The sequence below is a fragment of the Bufo gargarizans genome, chromosome 8 (assembly GCF_014858855.1).
Source record: "Bufo gargarizans isolate SCDJY-AF-19 chromosome 8, ASM1485885v1, whole genome shotgun sequence".
NCBI lineage: Eukaryota > Metazoa > Chordata > Amphibia > Anura > Bufonidae > Bufo > Bufo gargarizans.
This window is the reverse complement of record NC_058087.1, coordinates 66,018,053-66,040,143: the sequence shown is the minus strand read 5'-3', so window position 1 is coordinate 66,040,143 and position 22,091 is coordinate 66,018,053. Positions and strand designations below refer to the sequence as shown.

Below are 22,091 nucleotides of genomic sequence, written 5' to 3'. Positions count from 1 at the left end.
AGAAGCCGGGCTGCGCGAACAAGTGGATGAGGTGAGTTAAATTAGTAAAATTTTTTTATTTATTTTTTACCCTACATCCCTAATTTACTTAGCATTCTGTATTAAGGATGCTATTATTTTCCCTTATAACCATGTTATAAGGGCAAATAATAAAATTTACACAACACCGATCCCAAACCGGAACTTCTGTGAAGAAGTCCGGGTTCGGGTCTGGGTACCAAACATGGCGATTTTTCTCACGCGCGTGCAAAACGCATTAAAACGCTTTGCACTCGCGGGGAAAAATAGCCGGGGAAAAGGCCTCTTTCACACAACTTTTTCAGTGTTTTGCGGACCGTTTTTACCAGATCCGTTCTTTTTTTTTTTTTGTTTCCGTTCCGTTTTTCCGTATGGCATATACATTATACAGTAATTACATAGAAAGAAATCTGGCTGGGCATAAAATATTCTATTGATGGTTCCGCAAAAACTTAACGGATACGGAGTACATTCCACGGAACGTGATTTGCAGGCAATAATAGGACATGTTCTATCTTTCAATGGAACGGAAATTGAATGCATACAGAGTAAATTCAGTGGAAACATTGAAATGAATGGTTCCTTATACGGACCGTATATGGAACGCAAAAATGTGAAACAGGCCCAAGAATGTTCTTTCAGTGCTCCCTAACAATAATGATTCCCCTTTAATGCCCCTCAGTATGATATCCCTTTAGTGCTCCACAGAGTATGATACATCTAAGTGCACCCTGACAGCAGGGTGATCCCATGGTGCTCCTTAGTGCCCCTGACACATTGTGATGCCTCCTTAGTTTCTCCTCACAGAATATGAATACCCTAAGTCCCCATCTGTGCCCCCTTCACAGTTGCAATACCCTCTTTGTACCCCCTTCACAGTAATATTCCCTATTGTGCCCCCCTTCATGGTAATAATCCTCATTGTGCACCCTTCATAGTAATAATCCTCATTGTGCCTCCCTTACAATAATAATGCCCCTTCAAATAATGCCCATTGTGTCCCCTCCAAAGTAGAAATACCCATTGTACCCCCTTCACAGTAATAATGCCCTCTGTACACTGTGTCCCCTCCATAGTAGAAATGCCCATTGTTCCCCTTCACATTAGCAATGCACATTGTGCACCCTCCAAAGTAGAAATGCCCATTGTGCCCCCTCTGTGTTAAAAACAAAAAAAACAACACAGTACATACTCACCTTGTCCCACTCCTGAAGTTCACAGTCCTCTCTACCCTGCAGGCACAGATCGCTCTGCAGAACTGCGTGGGTGGAGCTTAGGCAGATCTCTGGGCTGCAGGCTCCGCCCACACAGACCAGCAGAGCGATCTGTGTCTGCAGGCTGTATGGTGGAGCAGGGAAAAGTTTTCCTGCTTCACCATTCAGAGCGCCGCCTGCCTTAAAGGAGGGGAGGAGCGCGGGGAGCTGAGCGTTGAGTGATGCCCCACGTGCCGGCAGTGTACGGCCGTAATTCTCGTCTCTTCCTCTGCAGCCTCAAAGACTTGATAAAGGGGTCCGTAGAACCCCAGAACGTGTTGTCTTCCAATAAACTGTATGACATTCTACATCTGGTTGTGATCTTGCGCCTTGTGTCCACATGCTCACTTGACTCTTATGGTCCAGTGGAGCTTCAGTGCAATGTATTGATGGAAGCGATCATTGCTTCTGGACTGTGGCCCCCGGGGCGGACCGCCCCGACTTAGTACGCCAGTGCAGGGGTCCAGACAGCTGGCAACCAGTTGAGTACTGCCAGTTGAGTATCCCTGGAAACAATTAGGTCCCAATCAAGTCCCCCTCTTTTGGTCCACAAATATAAATGCCTTATCATGCGTGTCATGTGGTCATCCAACCACACGGTGGCAGAATTTCGGTTACAAACTGACACAGGACATGCTAAGGCCTCATGCACATGACCGTTCTGTTTTTTGCGTTCCGTTTCTTGCGCATCCGCGGTTTGCGGAAGACGCACGTGTGCCTTCCGCAATTTTCAGAACGGAACGAGCGGCCGTCAATATAAATGCCTATTCTTGTCTGCAAAGCGCGGACAAGAATAGGACAGATTATATTTTTTTTGCGGGGCCATGAAACGGAGCAACGGATGCGGACATCTTATGCCGCCCCATTGAAGTGAATTGGTCCGCATCCGAGCCGCCAAAACGGCGGCTCGGATGCAGACCCAAACAACTGCCGTGTGCATGAGGCCTAAGGGATACATATCTATTAGATATCCTTAGTATAATCTATATGTGCAGTGTTTTGAACATGAACTGTTTCTTTTTGCAGGTTTATTCCATCTTAAAATACAGCACTTGGAAAGAAGAATAAATATTGGTAGCCATTGGGAGACAATGGAATCGTTGCCTATTTTTAAAGATGCTTCTTGGCCAATAATGATGATATGGGAGCGAATCAACCATGCATATACATCAGATTCTCCTCCGAAGGACTGGGGGCTACAAAAAGACGGCTGTGGCTTCCAGAACTGGATTTTTTGTTCCCACAATGAAAAATATACTGTGCTCTGGGACACTAGTTACTCCTACTGGAAAGTTGACACTCCATTTGAGCGATGTCTGTATTTTGTTGGACCTCTTTTTATAGACAAATCAGCGACAGGATTAAAAGTACCTCCGTTATTTACTGTCAATAATTCAGATACAGATTTTTTAATACCAGCCCGTGCTTCAATGGTGAGGGGAAAAATGCTTGAAATTGCCCATTTTGTTGTTAAACCACATGTTTCGAACCTCAAATAAAAAAATATTGTAACCCATTGTCATTATTGATAAAAAGAATAATGGCTGCACACACATATAAGCAGTAAAGCTGAGAAATGGGGATCATTCTAAATTCAAGTGGTATTATACCTACTATAAATGGATCAATGGAAGCTCTTAGCGCACATTTTGATCAAACTTGTGTCGGCCCCATCTACCAAGCGTCAAGGTGGCTTCCGCAGACGGGTCCCTATCACTAACATACTGCCTTTCTTTGACTTATCCAAGTCCCTATTTTCACAGCAGCGTAGGAACCAGCTACATTTATACTTTGCTCAGAAGCCCCAGGCAGATGGGCGTTTGCTCAGTCTAAAAGAGGCACTAGCCTCAAATACTATAAGGCCTCTTTCACACGGGCGTCATGTTTTTTGCCCGGATAAGAGGTGGGTGCGTTGCGGGAAAATGCGCGATTTTTCCGCGCGAGTGCAAAACATTGTCATGCGTTTTGCACTCGCGTGAGAAAAATCGCGCGTGTTTGGTACCCAAACCCGAACTTCTTCACAGAAGTTCGGGCTTGATGTTCTGAAGATTGTATTATTTTCCCTTATAACATGGTTATAAGGGAAAATAATAGCATTCTGAATACAGAATGCATAGTATAATAGTGCTGGAGGGGTTAAAAATAATAAAAAAGTTAACTCACCTTCTCCTCTTGTTCGCGTAGATGCCGGTCTGTTCTTTAGCTGTGGGCTAAAGGACCTGTGGTGATGTCAGATCACATGCTCCAATCACATGGTCCATCACCATGGTGATGGAGCATGTGATCTGACATCACCACAGGTCCTTCAGCCCACAGCTAAAGAACATACCGGCATCTACGCGAACAAGAGGAGAAGGTGAGTTAACTTTTTTATTATTTTTAACCCCTCCAGCACTATTATACTATGCATTCTGTATTCAGAATGCTATTATTTTCCCTTATAACCATGTTATAAGGGAAAATAATACAGTGAATAGACTGTCACCTAGAACCCATGCGTGAAAATCGCACCGCATCCGCACTTGCTTGCGGATGCATGCGATTTTCACGCAACCCCATTCATTTCTATAGGGCCTGCGTTACGTGAAAAACGCACAAAGAGGAGCATGCTGCGATTTTCACGCAACGCACAAGTGATGCGTGAAAATCACCGCTCGTGTGCACAGCCCCATAGAAATGAATGGGTCAGGATTCAGTGCGGGTGCAGTGCGTTCATCGCACCCACACGGAAAACTCGCCCGTGTGAAAGGGGCCTAAGGCCTCTTTCACACGGCCGTTGCGGGAACACCTGCGATTTTTCCGTGCGAGTGCAAAACATTGTCATGCGTTTTGCACTCACGTGAGAAAAATCGCGCATGTTTGGTACCCAAACCTGAACTTCTTCACAGATGGGCTTGGGATCGGTGTTCTGTAGATTGTATTATTTTCCCTTATAACATGGTTATAAGGGAAAATAATAGCATTCTGAATACAGAATGCATAGTAAAATAGCGCTGGAGGGGTTAAAAAAATAAAAAATAATTTAACTCACCTTAGTCCACTTGTTCGCGTAGCCGGCATCTCCTTCTGTCTTCATCTTAGCTCTGTGTAGCAACAAGGACCTTTGGTGACGTCACAGTCATCACATGATCCATCACCATGGTAAAAGATCATGTGATGGATCATGTGATGACTGTGACATCACCAAAGGTCCTTGTTGCTACAAAAAGCTAAGATCAAGACAGAAGGAGATGCCGGCTACGCGAACAAGTGGACTAAAGTGAGTAAAAAAAATTTTTTTTATTTTTTTTAACCCCTCCAGCCCTATTGTACTATGCATTCTGTATTCAGAATGCTATTATTTTCCCTTATAACCATGTTATAAGGGAAAATAATAATGATCGGGTCTCCATCCCGATCGTCTCCTAGCAACTGTGTGTGAAAATCGCACCGCATCCGCACTTGCTTGCGGATGCTTGCGATTTTCACGCAACCCCATTCATTTTTATGGGGCCTGCGTTACGTGAAAAACGCAGAATATAGAGCATACTGCGATTTTCACGCAACGCACAAGTGATGCGTGAAAATCGCCGCTCATGTGAACAGCCCCATAGAAATGAATGGGTCGGTATTCAGTGCGGGTGCAATGCGTTCAACTCGCGCATTGCATCCGCGCGGAATACTCGCCCGTGTGAAGGGCCTAAGAAAATTTAGACTGGCACATTCTTATTCATAGTCAAAGGTGCATATCCATAAAGCAAACATGGTTGATAAAAAAAAATAATGGCTGCACACACATATAAGCAGTGAAGCTGAGAAATGGGGATCATTCTAAATTTATGAATGAATAAGAATGTGCCAATCTATATTTTCTTATAAATTTTTCTTATACCATAGTCATTATTGTCATAAATTTCAAAAAGAGAAAAAAAGAGGGCGAGGCCATTGGCCCAGGATAATTCATTATTATTTATGTTAGAAACTGGAGTAAATAATGACTGGAACTGCCGCAGATTTCAATCTGCCGTAGATTTCATTCCAGTGCATGGACTGCCAGAGGAGGCCTGTGCCTAAATTACCTGCCGCCTCTGGCAGTGCCGGCTCTATCACGAGCGGTATAGCACACACGGGTATTGAGAACTCAGGGCCTTTATTTATAAACACACGTATAAAAAGCGGAACATTATTTTTTTTTTAAAGGGTTTTAATTTTTTTGTTTGTTTACAAAGTGGTACAAAATTCACAAAACGTGTCCAGCTTAAACAACGCTTCTACAACTGTTCTTTGCTGCTATAACTTCTAGGATACAATTCTGTTTAACCCCTAAGGGGCCATGATACCCAAGACATTAAACTCCCAGGATTGGAATTGTCTCTGATCCTAGCAAGGTGCAGGCTCGGCTCCAGAACCTGCACCACCAGCGCGCTTATGGCAGTACACAGGAATAACTGGCAAGCTGCGCAATACAGCAGGAAGGGGTTAAGATTAATGTGTTTTTTCCCCCCATATACTGCATTGTAATGATGCTCATGACCTCATCATGTTTAAAGAAACATATAAGCATATGTTTTAAGAAATCTAGAGAGGGGCCCGTGCCGTTCCGTGCATTGGGGACCACAACTTGAGGTCCTCAATGTACAGGCAACATCTGTGCGGCTGCCACAGAATGATTTAGACCCATTCAACTTGAATGGGTCCGTGATCCGTCCGCACCGTAAAAAAATAGAACATGTTCTATTATTTTGTGGTCCAGAGGCGCATAGAGAAACCCCACTGAAGCACTACAGAGTGCTTCTGTGGGGCTTCTCTCCGTACCTCTCTTCCGCACCGCACCTTCCATTAACTTGAATGGGTCCACATCCCTGATGCGGTGCAAAAACGGCCAGGACCCGCTGTTTGCGGGTCGCAATACGTGCCCGGCTGGCACATGTTTGTGTGCATGAGTCCTAAAGGGAACCTGTCAGCTGCACTGTGCTGTCCTCACCGAGACCCACTGACTTCAGTCACTTCTGTGGTGGTAGTCAGAAATGAATCCTATGCATATCAGGAAAGAAACCTGCCCGGAGGTGGGGGCAGCCATGGGCCGCTTTCAGACGAGCGTATTGAAATCCGTCAGTATTCTGGCTGGCAGGATCCTGATGATATACCGTCAGTATTGTCATCCGGATTTGCATGCGGATTTCTTCCTTCCTTCATTATTTATGCACTGCACAGACTGTAATGTGTGTATTTGGAAACAAATCCGCACAAACTCGGACAATCTGCGGATTTCAAACACTGATGGAAATGATACGCCCATGTGAATAGCTCCATTCATTAATATTAGCAGCGGATTCTGGTACATTAAATCTGGACTATATACGCATTGCAAATACGCTGGTCTGAAGCGGACTTTCTGCTGCGTTTTTTTTCAAGCAGCATGTGGATGAGAATTCGGAAATTCTCATCCACTTTGCTGGTACCGTACAACACTGCAGATTTGCAGCACAAAAATTTGCAACGGTAAATCCGCAGCTAATCGGTCATGTGTGAACCCAGCTTTAGTGCTCATGAACATAGTCGTAGCCATTTTGGCAGTCCGCAAAACATGGATACTGGCCACGTACGTTCCGCATTTTGAGGAACGGAAAGTCGTGTCCTCTATAGAACTGTCCTATCCTTGTCCATAAAATGGACAAGAATAGGACATGTTCTATTTTTTTTTTATTTTTTTTTGCAGCTGCTGCGGAATGGACAAACGGATGCAGACAGCATGCCCCATTGAGGAGAATGGGTTTGCATCCGAATGCGGACAAAAAAACTTAGGGCTTATGCACATGAACAAATTTTTGTTTCAGTGTCTGTTCCGTTTTTTTGCAGCCTGTATGCAGATCCATTCACTTCAATAGGGCCTCAAAAAACCCAGAAATGACTCCGTGTGCATTCCATGTCTGTATGTCCTCTCCATATCTCCATAAAAAAAATAGAATACTGTGTCTCCTATTATTGACTGCATTATGGACAAGGGTTGAACTGCACTATGCCGGCCATTCTGTTCCGCAAAATGTGGCATGCACATGGCTGGTATCCGTGTTTTGCGAATCCACTATTTGCAGACCACAAAGCATCCAAGCCCTTGAAGGGGTTGTCCGGGTTCAGAGCTGAACCCGAACATACAGTACCTTCATTTTTACCCCCACTTCAGCATAGGAGCAGCTCTCCTTTGCCCTGCGCTAAATTGCGCAGGGCAAAGGCATTTTTTTTTGGAGATCCGGTGACGTAACAGGTTCTCCATGGGCATGGGTGTAGGAACCCCCACAAATCTGTGGGGGGCAGCATTTTTGCTCGCCGGGTATATTCTTATTCAGTAAACTGCGAGTTGTTTATATCGTTAAATTTTAAGTGTGTGTGTGTGAAAAATCTCACAACAAAAAAATATGCAAAAGGAACAGTTCTTTGTTTATCAGGTCACAGAAATTAACCAAACGTTTGGTATATATTTAAGTTATTCCGGGTACTTTCTCTGCCTCCCGCCGAAACAATAATCTCTCTTTATATATAATTTACTTACAGTTCTGAAGACTCAGGGGTGCTGGCTGGCTTGGCCGGGCAGAAGGAGTGTGGGAGACTGTGAGGCCTTTTTCTCCAAGCTGCTCCGGATCAGTGCTCTGGACAGCTGGGGTCCGGGCTGGAAGTGGGCACAATAAGAAAAAAATATTTTTCATTACACCTCAGGTCAGACCTCCAATGTTAATCAGACCTCAGCTAACAGCCCCAATAAGATCCCCAATGTTAATAAGACCTCAGATCACACCTCAGCTCAGACCCCAATATGAATGACCCCCAATCAGACCTCAGATAAGAGCCCCATGCCTCTCATCAGCCCCCCTAGCGCCTCTCCAGCAGCCAGTAATAACAGGGCCCCCCCAATCATGTGCCAGTAATAACCGCCCCCCCCCCCATTATGTGCCAGTAATAACCGGGCCCCCCCCCATTATGTGCCAGTAATAAACGGCCCCCCCCATTATGTGCCAGTAATTACAGGCCCCCCCATTATGTGCCAGTAACTACAGGGCCCCCTCCATTATGTGCCAGTAATAACAGGGCCCCCCCATTATGTGCCAGTAATAACCAGCCCCCCCATTATGTGCCAGTAATAACCAGCCCCCCCCCATTATGTGCCAGTAATAACCAGCCCCCCCATTATGTGCCAGTAATAACCAGCCCCCCCCATTATGTGCCAGTAATAACCAGCCCCCCCCCCATTATGTGCCAGTAATAACAGGCCCCTCCCCCCCCATTATGTGCCAGTAATAACCAGCCCCCCCCCATTATGTGCCAGTAATAACAGCCCCCCCATTATGTGCCAGTAATAACCAGCCCCCCCCCCATTATGTGCCAGTAATAACCAGCCCCCCCCCCCCCCATTATGTAAAGGAATTATATATAAGAATGGCACTCACTATGTGGGTCACATCGACACAATTTAATATTGCAGCAGAAAGTACATTTGCTAATAATACTATAAAATTCACTTAAAACAACTCTAAACATCCACAGTTCCGGATAGATGTGTATCTGTGGACGAAATAGAGTGGAAACAATCACATTCAATCACAATATAAAACACCCCAAAAAAACGCATAAAAAGCACAATACGGTCGCAGCATAAAATGCAATCTAAACACAATGCAGGGCCCTATAAATAAAATCCCTTCGATCTCTGTAATGAGGGATATTATGTTACTCAAACAACAGGTGTCCGGCAAGGCTATTCCCTTAGTCTTGCTTGTAAGATGGCAATGAGTATGCAGCGGTATATTCAAATCCTCAATTGTACTCCTTAAAGGGCAATGTTCACACTATCCGTGTGACAGTTAGATCCGGCAGAAAGCAATCCCCGTCTGTATTCCTAGAGCGGAAAGTTCACACTGGACATACGACAGTAAAGTCTGACAGAGAACAGTCTTTCCTCCTAAAGTGAAATATCCACGCTAGGTGTATGGTGGTTAGGTCCGGCAGAGAGCAAACACCGTGGCCGAAATAAGACTATGCCCAGTAGTATTGTTGGCAATTCAGAGTAGTGCTAAGTAATGCGGGAATGGAAATCTTACCGGTAGATGATCAGTAAACCGGCAATTGGGACTCCCGTTTGATAGCTTTCTACTCACCACCGCACGGCTGTTGCTCTTCCCTCGGCGTCCTCGCTCTCTAGTGCGTCTCACGTGACTGTCTTAGAGATATTGCGAGATTGGTCTTTTGGTCCGCTTCATAGGTCAGACTGTACTCACGAAGAGAAGACATTTTGGAGCACTCCAATCTTCACTCTTTCTTAGGTGGTCCGCGATGTGTCCAGTTTCTTGTAGATGCAGGGGTATGACGCCAGATGCGTTTCGGGGACTTCTCTCCCCTTCCTCAGTGGCTCTCACCATTACTTACCACTACACTGAATTGCCAACAATACTACTGGGCATAGTGTTATTTTGACCACGGTGTTTGCTCTCTGCCGGACCTAACCACTATACACCTAGCGTGGATATTTCACTTTAGGAGGAAAGACTGTTCTCTGTCAGACTTTACTGTCATATGTCCAGTGTGAACTTTCCGCTCTAGGAATACAGACGGGCATTGCTTTCTGCCGGATTTAAGGCTGGGTTCAGACCCGAGCGTTTTACAGCGCGTTCCTACGCGCTGTAAAACGCTCAACAGGCAAGAACCAATGATTCTCTATGGGAATGGTTCTCACCTGAGCGTTTTACAGCGCGTACGATCGCGCTGTAAAACGCCCGACGCCCCAAGAAGTACAGGAGCTTCTTTGGGGCGTCTTGTCGCGCATTCCCGTACATAGACTTCAGCGGGAACGCACGACAATGGGCGTTCGCTTGTCTCTGTATGCGCGATTGCAAATGCCCGTACAATCGCGCATACAAAGCGTACGTTCAAGTACGCTCAAGTCTGAACCCAGCGTAACTGTCACACGGATAGTGTGAACATTGCCCTTAAAGGAGTACAATTGAGGATTTGAATATACCACTGCATACTCATTGCCATCTTACAAGCAAGACTAACCCTAAGTTCACACCTGAGCGTTTTAAAACGCTCAACAAGGAGAAACCAATGCTTCCCTATGGGAATGGTTCTCACCTGGGCGTTTTACAGCGCGTACAAGCTTTTTTGGGGCGTTTTGTCGCGAGTTCCCGTACATAGATATTCGGGAACGCGCGACAATGTGTGTTTGCCTGTCTCTGTATGCGCGATTGTAAACGCCAGTACAATCGCGCATACAGAGCGCTCCTTTCGGAACGCTCAGGTCTGAACCCAGGGTTAGGGAATAGCCTTGCCGGACACCTGTTGTTTGAGTAACATAATATCCCTCATTACAGAGATCGAAGGGATTTTATTTATAGGGCCCTGCATTGTGTTTAGATTGCATTTTATGCTGCGACCGTATTGCGCTTTTTATGTTTTTTTTTGGGGTGTTTTATATTGTGATTGAATGTGATTGTTTCCACTCTATTTCGTCCACATATACACATCTATCCGGAACTGTGGATGTTTAGAGTTGTTTTAAGTGAATTTTATAGTGTTATTAGCAAATGTACTTTCTGCTGCAATATTAAATTGTGTTGATGTGACCCACATAGTGAGTGACGGTCTTATATATAATTCCTTTCCATTACGCATACTTTACTGATTGGCTCATCAGTTAAGACTAGAGCACCTTTTTCATCCTGAGAAAGGTGGTGAGCTATCCACGTGAATTAACTTATATAGCCCCCCCATTATGTGCCAGTAATTACAGGCCGCCCCCCCAATCATGTGCCAGTAATAGCCCCCCCATTATGTGCCAGTAAAAAAACTAGTAAGGCCGGCAGCCTATCAGAGGAACAGGAAAGGGACACACCTCCCTGCCCTGCTCCTCCGCAGCCTTCTGTTTGTATCGCTGTCCTGAGGACGGCGATACAAACAGTCAGATCACTACGGATATGAGCGCTTCACTTCCACAATGGAAGCGCTCATCTCAGTGCCTGCCCCGCCACCACCGCACACACTGCCGCTGGGGGGGATGTGACCAAACCTGTCCCCCCCGCATTATTTCCTGGGGGGGATCCTTCCCCCCACGCTTCCTACGCCCATGGGGCTGCCAGGAAGCCCGCTGACGTCACCGGCAGTGATGGGGTTTTAGCGCTGCCCTAGCCAGTAAAACAGCTAGGGCAGCGCTAATGCCCGCCCATCAGAAGCTTCCGCCTGGCAGTGTTATGCTCAAGTCAGGGGGGCTGCCAGGGTGAAATTATGGGTATGAACCCGGACAACCCCTTTAAGGTGTATTCACAAAGGGCAGATTTGTTGTGTGTGCAGCTTCTTCATAAATATAACCCAGTCTGTCCATCAGTGGCCTCCATTGAACTGCACTGCGCACCGCAAGTAAAACTAGTGCATGCACAGGCATTTGTCAATATACCCCATTGTGTATAGTAGGTGGCAGCATCACACAGTGCGCAGAGATTTTTCAAACTGATGTAAAGTAGAACTGGTTTAGTTGCCCATTGCAACCAATCAGATTCCTCCTTTCATTTTTCAGAGCTCCTTTGGAAAATGAAAGGTGGAATCTGATTGGTTGCTATGGGCAACTATGCCAGTTTTCCTTTACACCAATTTTGATCAATCTCCCCCGTGTGATCATAGAAGTACAGTCCTTGCAAAATGTTCATATGTTTTTGCAGGCAAGTGTGAATATTGCACGCATATACTTGCTTTGAAAGCCCACTCTTAATATACAAATGTATTTATTGCAATAAATACACTACGGTGTCTGGGGGGAGGGTGACCTCTTTTCAAAGACCTTCAATCAGATGACACTTCCTTCTCCTGAACAGCTGCAGGACGTGGTGGCCTGGCCAGAATGCCTTATTTAGCTGCAGATGTCCTCAGGGTCCAAGGAGAAGCCATAGGAACACCGTATGTACAAAGCTTTCCATTCACTTTTTTGCAAATTTTCTAATCAAACCATTTCTCTGTAACCCATTGTTTTCTGCTGTCCTGGTGTAGAGTAATGTGTTTAGAGCGTGGGTTGCAGACATGAACCTTGCTGGAAAACTAAAATTAGGATTGCTTGAAACATATCTGTACAAGCCTGTCAACCTAAAAAAGGAGCAGATGTATGGGTACATAGTGAGGGCTCATGCACAAGGCTGTAGCCGTTTTTGCGGTCCGCAAATTGCGGATCTGCAAAACACGGATAGCGGCCGTGTGCGTTCCGAATTTTGCAGAACGGAACGTCCAACCTATAATAGAACAGTCCTATCCTTGTTTGTGATACAATTTTTTTTTTGTGGGCCCGTGGAATGGATGTTCAGCCCTATTGAAGTGAATGGGTCCGCATCCGACCCGCAGTAAATGTGGAGCAGATGCGGACAACAAATATGTTTGTGTGCATGAGGCTAAAGGCTAGGGCTACACGGCGACATTTTTATAATGATACTCAATAGTAATCTCACTGTGACCATGCTGTGACACGACAGTCTCAAAAAAATCCATCCAAATTGTAATTTTGTGCGACTGCCGCATCACAGTCGCAGCGCGACACCATTGACTATCATTATTTTAAAAAATGCTGTGCGCCATATGTTGCATGTTGCTGTGTAGCCCTAGTCTAAAACCTCATTCACACGTCAGTGATTGTGAGCCCAAACCAGGAGTGGAGGCTTCACAGACATAAGGTGTAAGGGCTCATTCATACGGCCGTTGTACAGCCGTTCCATGCATTGGGGGCTGCAATTTGCGGTCCCCATTGCACGGACACTATCTGTGTGGCTGCCGCAACGGATCCAGACCCATTCAACTTGAATGGGTCCGTGATCCGTCCGCACTGCAAAAAAAGAAAAACATGTTCTATTTTTTTGCGGTGTGGAGGCATGGACAGAAACCACACGGAAGCACTCCGTAGTGCTTCCGTGCCTCCATTCCGCACCGACCTTCTGTATTGCGGACCCGTTCAATGCGACCACAAAAGATGCAGACATCCGTTCCGTGGCATCCACAAAAATACTGAACGTGTCGCATTATGGACAAGAGTTGGACTGCTCTGTTACGTTCTGCAAAATGTGGAATGCACACGGACGGTGTCCGTGTTTTGTGGACCGCAAGAACGGCTATGGCCATGTGCATGTCCCCTTATGTGCATCGGAACTGGCTGCTGATTTAAAAATGTAGTCAGTGAATGCAGCGGCGGACATACCGCCTGTGCAGCTGGTTCAGATGCACAGGGGCCCAGCAAGGGAAGGGGGCCCATTCCAGTGCCAGCAGAGGCGTTTTTTTTTTTTCTTATCATATTTTTCATTCCCTACCTCTGCCAACAGTGTAACCTGGGCACTTTGGTGTGGAGGCTGGGAGGGGCTGAGTTTTTTTTTTTTGTGGGGGGGGGGGGGGGCTGATTAGCACTTACTGTGAATCTGCTACTCCATAGCTGAAGGACCTTCGATGACATCAAAGTCATGTGATCTTTTCAGCAATAGAAGTGGAGGTAGGACCTGTGATGAGGTCACCGTCATGTGACCAGTGCAGAAAGAGGCAGCGCTCAGCAGTGGAGACCTGTGATCCCATGGAATGAATGTAAGTGCCAGAGAAATGCTGGGAGATGTGGTTCTCCCCATCATACCTCCTCCCTGCTTAGTGGGAGGTAAATATGTTATTTAACTGGGACTGTATGTTAGAGGGGCTAAAGGGAGGGGAGGGGTGTCAGTTACATAGGACTGTATGTTATAGAAGACTACAAAAAAAATATGATTTTTACATGGGACTGTATGTTATAGAAGATTGGAGGGAGATGACTGGTGTTATTTACATGGGACTATGTGTTTGAGGGGGTGAAGGAGGGGATTTAAGTTATTGACATGGGACTGTATGTTATAGAGAACTGTAAGGAATTGAAGTTATTTACATGGGACTGTAGGGAGAGGACTGGTGTTATTTACATGGGACTGCATAGTATAGAAGACTGTAAGGAAGATAAGGTATTTACATGGGACTATATCATATAGAAGACTGGTGGGAGACAACTAGTGTTTTTTACATGGGACTGCATAGTATAGAAGACTGGAGGGAGAGGATGGGCATTATAAATTATGGGGGCACTACAGAGATGATTATAACTCCGGGGGGTATGGCAGGAGGTATTATAATTACAGGGGGCACTGCAGGGAACATTATAAATACTGTGGGCAGTGGTAGAGGGCATTACTACTACTGAGGGCTCTATAGAAGTGCCTTATAGATTATAGGAGGTGCCCTATAGGGTGTCCTTATTAGTATCGAGGGCACTGTAGGGAGCCTTATTAACACTGGAGATACTATTTGGGGGAGTCTTCCGCCTGGCAGTGAGCCCGGTGATGTCACTGGCACTAATGGACATGCTTTAGCGCTGCCTTAGCCTGTAAAATGGCTAGGGAGCGCTAAAGCCAACCATCAGTGCCGGTCTGTGTTGGGCCCATGTTCATATATGCCTGCATTATTGAGAAAGAAAATGAATATTTGAATATATGTAAATTATCCTCTAGGAGCAATGGGGGCATTACCATTACACTTAGAGGTTTTGCTGTCTCTGCAACTGCTGCTCCCTGTCTACTTTGACAGGGCCTGGCAGTGAAAATGTCATCCCACCGGGCCATGTTAAAGAGCAGAGAGTGCGGCAGCCTCTAGGTGTCATGGTAACGCCCCCGTCTTTATATAATAAAACATAATTTTTCTTAGCAATGCGGGCACATAAGAACATGGGACCAAAACAGATGCCTTCAGCTGCCAAGCGCACACGTAACAGGTCAGTCCTTTAATTGTCCAAGTGTCTGAGGGATAGCTGAAGGCCTAGGGAGCATTTTACCATCAGCTATGGACTTCATTGGGGGGAAAAAGCTGGCACTAAAGTGCCCTAGGGCAGCATCAAATCTAGGTGAGTATATTCTTTTAACTTCCTGTGAAGGGGGCACATATCTGACCATTACTACTGTGAGGGGGCACATATCTGGACATAACTACTATGTACTGGCACAAAGGGGGAATAATTACTATGTGGGGGCATTAAGGAGACTGGGTGTGTATAGCTATGATTTGGGCAGAGTTAGAGGTGTGACCTAGTATGAAAAGAATATATATACATATTGTAAGCGTATTCACAAGATATTTTTTATTTGCACATATATGTCTATATTTGTATGTGTGGTTTGGGGGGTAGGTACATCCTTTGCTGCCTGTATCCGCCCCTGAGTGAATTGAAGATCTTTGCATCTCAAAGGCTGCAGACGGAAACACCCAAACAAACTGCAGGTGCTTAGATAAAAGGTGTTATTTACCATAGATAAATGGTAAAAGAGCACATAACAAAAGGGCAGCACACCCTGCAGTAGCCCAGCCCAGGGTTTCGCCTTCAATCCCTTCTTCTGGGGCATATGCACAGTTTTGCACTATATTGAGCATTTGTGTCCGCATCCTCTGAGATGCAAAGATCTTCTACCACTGATTGCATATAGCTGCATATAAGAGAGGTTGAAAGAAGGCGGCTGTTCACACTGTGAGTAGAGCGCTGTGGTGTGTTTTCATGGGATTTGGAAGAACATTCAGGACACTTGGAAAAGGAGATCGATGTGAAACGGTGAGGTTTACCTGGACATAATTTGTTTATTAGGGTGGATTCACACACAGGTATTTTGTGGTGGTTTTTCTATACTTTTATGTTTTTGGTGGTGTGTTTTGCATCTGTGTTTTTTTTTTTTTTTTTGCTACAAAAACGCCAGATATTAGCTGAAAATCTTTGGAAAATAGGAAATACTGGACATGTAGGCAATTGTGGGAAACTGCGTTTTTTTTTATGTCGTGTTGGCATGTTGAAGCAATGTGGCACATTTACTAAAGTTTTGCTGCCTGTTTTTATGAGTAAAAAGCCTGATTACGACTGTCTTCATTTTTAAGTTTCATTTACCAACTGTTTTAGAGGCATTTGCCCCTGTTGCGCTTATTTAGACCAGTTTTAGTGAGTTTGAACCGGTCTTACAAGAAAACAACCACTAGAGGTCAGACTTAAACCAAAAAAGACAAACAACATTTATGAAAGGATAATAAATGAGGCACAAATTGAAGACAGCCGTAAGCCAGACTTAAGCGATTTTAGTAAATGTGCCCCAATTACTTTTTCTGCAGTTTTACCACCTTATTCTATATAAAAATAAAATGGCCAAAAACACCAGACGAAATGTGTGTGTGAGGGAGCCCTTCATACAGTACATAGATTGTGGTGGCATTTTTTAGCACTTCTGCATTTTTAGCTAAAAAAATAAAACAAAACACCAGCTCCAGATGTTAGTTGAAAGTCTCTCAAATGCAGGACATACAAACTTTTTTTGCTAGTGCCATTATTTTTATTTATTTTTTTAACACAGCTGGTGAGATTTATAAAACTGGTGCAAAGGAAGCCTGGTTTAGTTGCCCATAGAAACCAATCAGATTCCATCTGTCATTTTGAAAGGAGCTGTGAAAAATGAAAGTTAGAATCTGATTGGTTGCCCCACTGGAGTCATTTATCAAAACTGGTGTAAAGGAAAACTGGTTTAGGCTACTTTTACAATAGCGTTTTTTGCGGATTTGTCATGGATGTGCAAAAATGCTTTTGTTACAATAGACAAAAAGAGGTTACAGCCAGCTTACCTATATCGTCCTGTGTGACGGTGCACGGGGCAGACCCAAGCCAGTCCTGATGTAGATCCGCATGAACCAGCACCAGAGGTAGACGTTACAATAATACGACCGCATGCATCTGTCATTAACGGATCCGGTGGTATTATATCTTATATAGCCATGACTGATCCGTCATGAACACCATTGAAAGTCAAGGGGGATGGATCCATTTTCTATTGTGTGTCAGGACAGATCAGTTTTCTCGGACACAATGTAAGTCAATGGGGATGGATCCGTTTTCTCGTCTTGCTCCGCACCACATTGTGGACAGAAAAACGCTGCCATGGGGACGCAACCAAACGGAACAGAATGCATTCTAGTGACTCTGTTCAGTTCAGTTTTGTCCCCATTGACAATGAATGGGGACAAAACGGAAGCGTTTTCATCACTATTGAGATCCGTCAATTGCGGAATTTAAAAAAGCTAGTGTAAAAGTAGCCTTAGTTGTCCATAGCAACCAATCAGATTCCACCTTTTCATTTTTCAGACCCGCTTTGGAAAATAAAAGGTGGAATTTGGTTGCTATGGGCAACTAAACCAGTATTTCTTTACGCGAGCTTTGATAAATCTACCTCAGCATGTTCAGTCAATAGCATAAAAAAGGCTATTCTTATACATTGTAACACAAACACACCACCAAAAAGCACTTGTATGCAAAAAATGCAAGTGATTATTATTTTTATTTTTTTAGGACTATTATTAGTGGTAAAAATTGCCAGACAAAATGTATGTGTAAAGACTACTCCTCAGTGGTACTATACTAATTGGTATTTTATCTTCTGTTTATCTGCATTTATTGTTAGCTAACTCTATTTCTGTGTGTGAGGACTTTTTTGGAGAAAAAATGAGAAATTCCATTTTTTTTGCAGCTGTTTAGTACATATAAATCACTACTGCAAAAAAAGCTATTTCTGTCATTGTCTTTTTGTTGATTTTTTTTTCTTTATACTGGTTATGCTTCACAATGAATAGCCTGTTAAATTAATTCTTCCAGTAATTACTGTTATGCCAATACCTAATAATGTTGTTTTTGTTTTGTTTTTACATGATGTATACACATGATTTAATGCAAAATATATATATTTTTTTATTAATCTTATTTTTTGGGAATTTTTTTTTAATTCCTTTTTTCATTTTTATCTACATTTTTATAATCCATTTATGGGATTTCTATTTCACAACTTTATTTTATACTTAGGTCTAGTTCAGGGTTTCTGAACTCCGGTCCTAGGGACCCACCTACCGGTCAGGATTTGGGAATATCCCACAGAATGAATACCTGAGGTAAGTTCTGATGCATGGACAATAATTATATCACCTGCTCAATACTAGGGAAATCCTAAAAACATGACTAGTAGGTGGGTCCCGAGGACCGGAGATGAGAAACCCTGGTCTAGTTCATACTTCAGTGTTTGGTCAGTGATTTCCAGCAGTGATTTTGAGCAAAAGATTTCCAGGCACAGCTCTAAACACAGAACAGGTGCAGATCTTTCCCTCATACCTTATGTCTGTGGACTCCGGCCCCACTCCTAGTTTTGGTTCAGTCACTGATGGAAATCATTGATCAAAACACTGATGTGTGAACTTGGGGCCCATGCACATGAACGTGGTCCGCATTTTTTGCGGGTCAGATACGGACCCATTCTCTTCAATCCATATGTCTTTTCTGCGGCCCCCGCAAAAAATAGAACATGTACTATTCTTGTCTGTTTTACGGACAATGATAGGGCAGCTCTATAGAGATAAGCCCTTATAATGTATTAGTGTACTCATGCCAATACATTGATTTGTGTCTCTGACTTAGGCCTTCTGCACATTACCGTATCCGTATTTTGGTCTGTAATCCAAGGAGCCACGAAATACAGTTACCTTTAGTGTGATTCTGCATTTTTCTTTTCCACTCCCATAAATAGAAAGTCTTGTCCGCAAAAGGTTTTAGAATGGGACATGTTTTATAATTTGCGGAACGGCCATACAGATGTGTGCATGGCCCCATAGAAAAGAATCGATCAGTGTGCCATTCACAAAAAAAAGTATGTCTGTGTGTATGAGCCCTTAGGCTGCTGTTAGGGCCCTGGGGTCCTTTCTAAAAAGTGACATAGCTTCTTATGATAGAAATAACCCTTTAAAGCTGAACTGAATCCACCAATACAGGAGGCAAGATTTGAGGGCAGAGCATAGGCAAACGTCTTAACAGAATCATGTGCAAAAGGTCTGCCTGTATACCCCAATTCCCCAACCTAGTGTACTTAATTTACATTAAGACCCTAGACAAACTCCAGAGCAATCTAAAGGTAGCCATACACGATAGACTAAGGCCTCTTTCACACTACCGTTTATTTTGCCGTTACAATACCGTTTCTTGCGTTCCGTATACAGAACCATTCATTTCAATGGTTCCGCAAAAAAAAACAACGGAATGTACTCCGTATGTAGTTCGTTTCCGTATCTCCGTTCCGTGCAAAGATAGAATATGTCCTATATTTGGCCGCAAATCACGTTCCGTGGCTCCATTAAAGTCAATGGGTCTTCAAAAAAAACTGAATGCATACGGAAATGCATCCGTATGTCTTCTATATCCATTCCGTTTTTTGCGGAACCATCTATTGAAAATGTTATGCCCAGCCCAATTTGTTCTATGTAATTACTGTATACGGAAAAACGGAACAGAAACGGCAACTCAGCGGAAGCAAAAAAACGGAACAACGGGTCACAAAACACTGAAAAAGTAATACGGTCGTGTGAAAGAGGCCTTACTCTGACAGATCAGAAGAACAGAAAGCTAAATTGCGGCCCCCAATGCACGGAATAGCTGAACAACGTCCTAAAAAAAACAAAAACCCAGACAACCCTTTGGCTGGGTTCACACGGACGTCACGTTTTGGCTCCGGATGAGTCCCGGGTGCATTGCGGCAAACCCGCGTGAGTAGGTGCGCAATTGCAGTCAGTTTTGACTGCGATTGTGTTCCGTTGTTCATTTTTTCATTGCGTGGGTGCAATGCGTTTTGCACATGCGTGATAAAATATTGAATGTGGTACCCAGACCTGAACTTCTTCACTGAAGTTCAGGTTTGGGTTCAAGGTTGTGTAGATGTAATTATTTTCCCTTATAACATGGTTATACAGAATTTCTTAGTAGGTCAATTGAGAGTAAAAAAAATAAATAATTAACTCCCCTCCTCCAATTGATCGCGTAGCTGCCGGTCTCCTGTTCTTTTTTCAGGACCTGTCAAAGGACCTGTGGTTATGTCACTGAGCTCATCACATGGTCCATTACCATGGTGATGGACCATGTGATTGGACCATGTGATGTGACATCACCACAGGTCCTTTAGCCGGCAGCTCATGATTAAAGTAGTAAGAAGAGATCGGCAACTACGCGATCAAGAGGAGGAGGTGAGTTTTTTATTTATTTATTTTTTTAACCCTTAATTGACCTTCTACTAAGCATTATGTATTAAAGAATTATATTATTTTCCCTTATAACCATGTTATAAGGGAAAATAATACAGTGAATAGACTTTCATCTTAGCAACCGTGCGTGAAAATCTCACCGCATCCGCACTTGCTTGCGATTTTCACGCAGCCCCATTTAATTCTATGGGGCCTGCGTTGCATGAAAAACTCACAATATAGAGCATGCTGCGATTTTCACACAACGCACAAGTCATGCGTGAAAATCACCGCTTATGTGCACTCGCCCGTGTGAACCCAGCCTTTTAATGCCCATGATGAGCAGTGCTACAGGGAAACCTATTAATTACAAATTGTGTCTTATGTTCCAGTTTTATCATCTCTATAACAATCTTCTATTTTGGTCTTGGACGTCAGATGACCTGAAGAGTTGATGTCCAAGATGGATTTGTTATCAACGCCTGAATTTCAAGAAGCGTGCTGGTCAATGGCAATGATATGGGAGCGTATTAACCATGCAAATACATCAGATACTCCCCCTTCGAACTGGGGACTTCAAAAAGAAGACTGTGGTTTTCAATACTGGATTCTTCGTTCTGAAAGTTATTTTGTGGTTTGGGACACTAAGCGCTCGTACTGGAAAGTGAAAACTCCATTTGGACCATTGTTGTTCCTTATTGGCCCTAGGTTCATTGACAGGTCCGGGAAAGGATTGCAAGTACCACCGCTATGTTCAGTCACTCAGTCTGATACAGATGTATTAATGCCTGCAGCCCCGACAAAGGTGAAGAAAAGAATGCTAAAGATTGCCCGTTTTGTTTCAGCATGAGGCTCTAACAGTTCTGAGTATTTAAAATCTCAATTATCCATATAACAATGAAGATCTTTCAATGCACAAAAATGGTCTACAATGTATAGGACCATCAGAGTACGGTGTCTTACACACATGTTCGCTTCCTTAGATGTGCAAATCTTTATTTGTGATTTTAACCATTTTTGTCAAAAATACTGTGGCCAGATGTTACTGTAAAGTGTATCTAAAACTACTAAAAATACTGTACATTTCTTTTTAGTTGTTTCTTCGAGGACTTTTACGGGTTTGCGACATTTTTTTCCTTCAGCATGCTATGAGCATGGCATGTATTTGTGGCATTTTATTTCATGCAGTTCTCTATAGAATTGGAAAAAACTTGAGAAAAATAAAAGGCATGTAAAAAATTGTCACGAAAAACGCTTGTAAAAATTGCTATAGAAAGCTTTTACAATGAAAGGTGTTTTTTTTTTTTTTTTTTACAAACCTTTAAAAACACTAAATTGTGTTTGCGAAGGAGACTAACCCTTTTGTGTATGTGTGTATATATCTATATATGTGAGTGATGGCTGGTTGGTGGATGGATATAGACATTTTCTGTGATCTCATGGGCACTGCCACTGTACCCACAAGATCAGTGTCGGGAAAGCAGCTGATACACAGTCTGGCTCCTGCCAATAAATATATGAATGCTGGTACTAGTCTGCTACAGCCTGCCTAAGGCTATTTTCACACTTGCGGCAGTGTGATCCGGCGCGCAGTTCTGTCGTCAGAACTGCCCGCCGGATCCGCCGATCTGGATGTGACTGAAAGCATTTGTGAGACTCATCCGGATCCATCTCACAAATGCATTGCATTGTCATGCGGACAGACTGATCCGTCTTGTATCTTTTTTTCACATTTTTACAGGTCTG

At 43.8% G+C, this 22,091-nt stretch overlaps 2 long non-coding RNA genes across 2 annotated transcripts in view; both read left to right on the top strand.

Moving 5' to 3' along the window:
- Positions 1-2,783, top strand: part of LOC122945494 — a 30,741-nt gene extending 27,958 nt beyond the window's left edge. Inside the window, exon 2 of the long non-coding RNA XR_006391120.1 lies at positions 2,298-2,783. This is a non-coding gene — a long non-coding RNA (uncharacterized LOC122945494). The remainder of the gene's footprint in view (positions 1-2,297) is intronic.
- Positions 2,784-12,086: 9,303 nt separating this feature from the next.
- LOC122945777 lies at positions 12,087-21,561 on the top strand. Its single transcript, XR_006391147.1, has 3 exons — positions 12,087-12,188; positions 18,151-18,236; positions 20,738-21,561. It is a non-coding gene; the product is annotated as an uncharacterized LOC122945777 (long non-coding RNA).
- Positions 21,562-22,091: the final 530 nt, after the last annotated feature.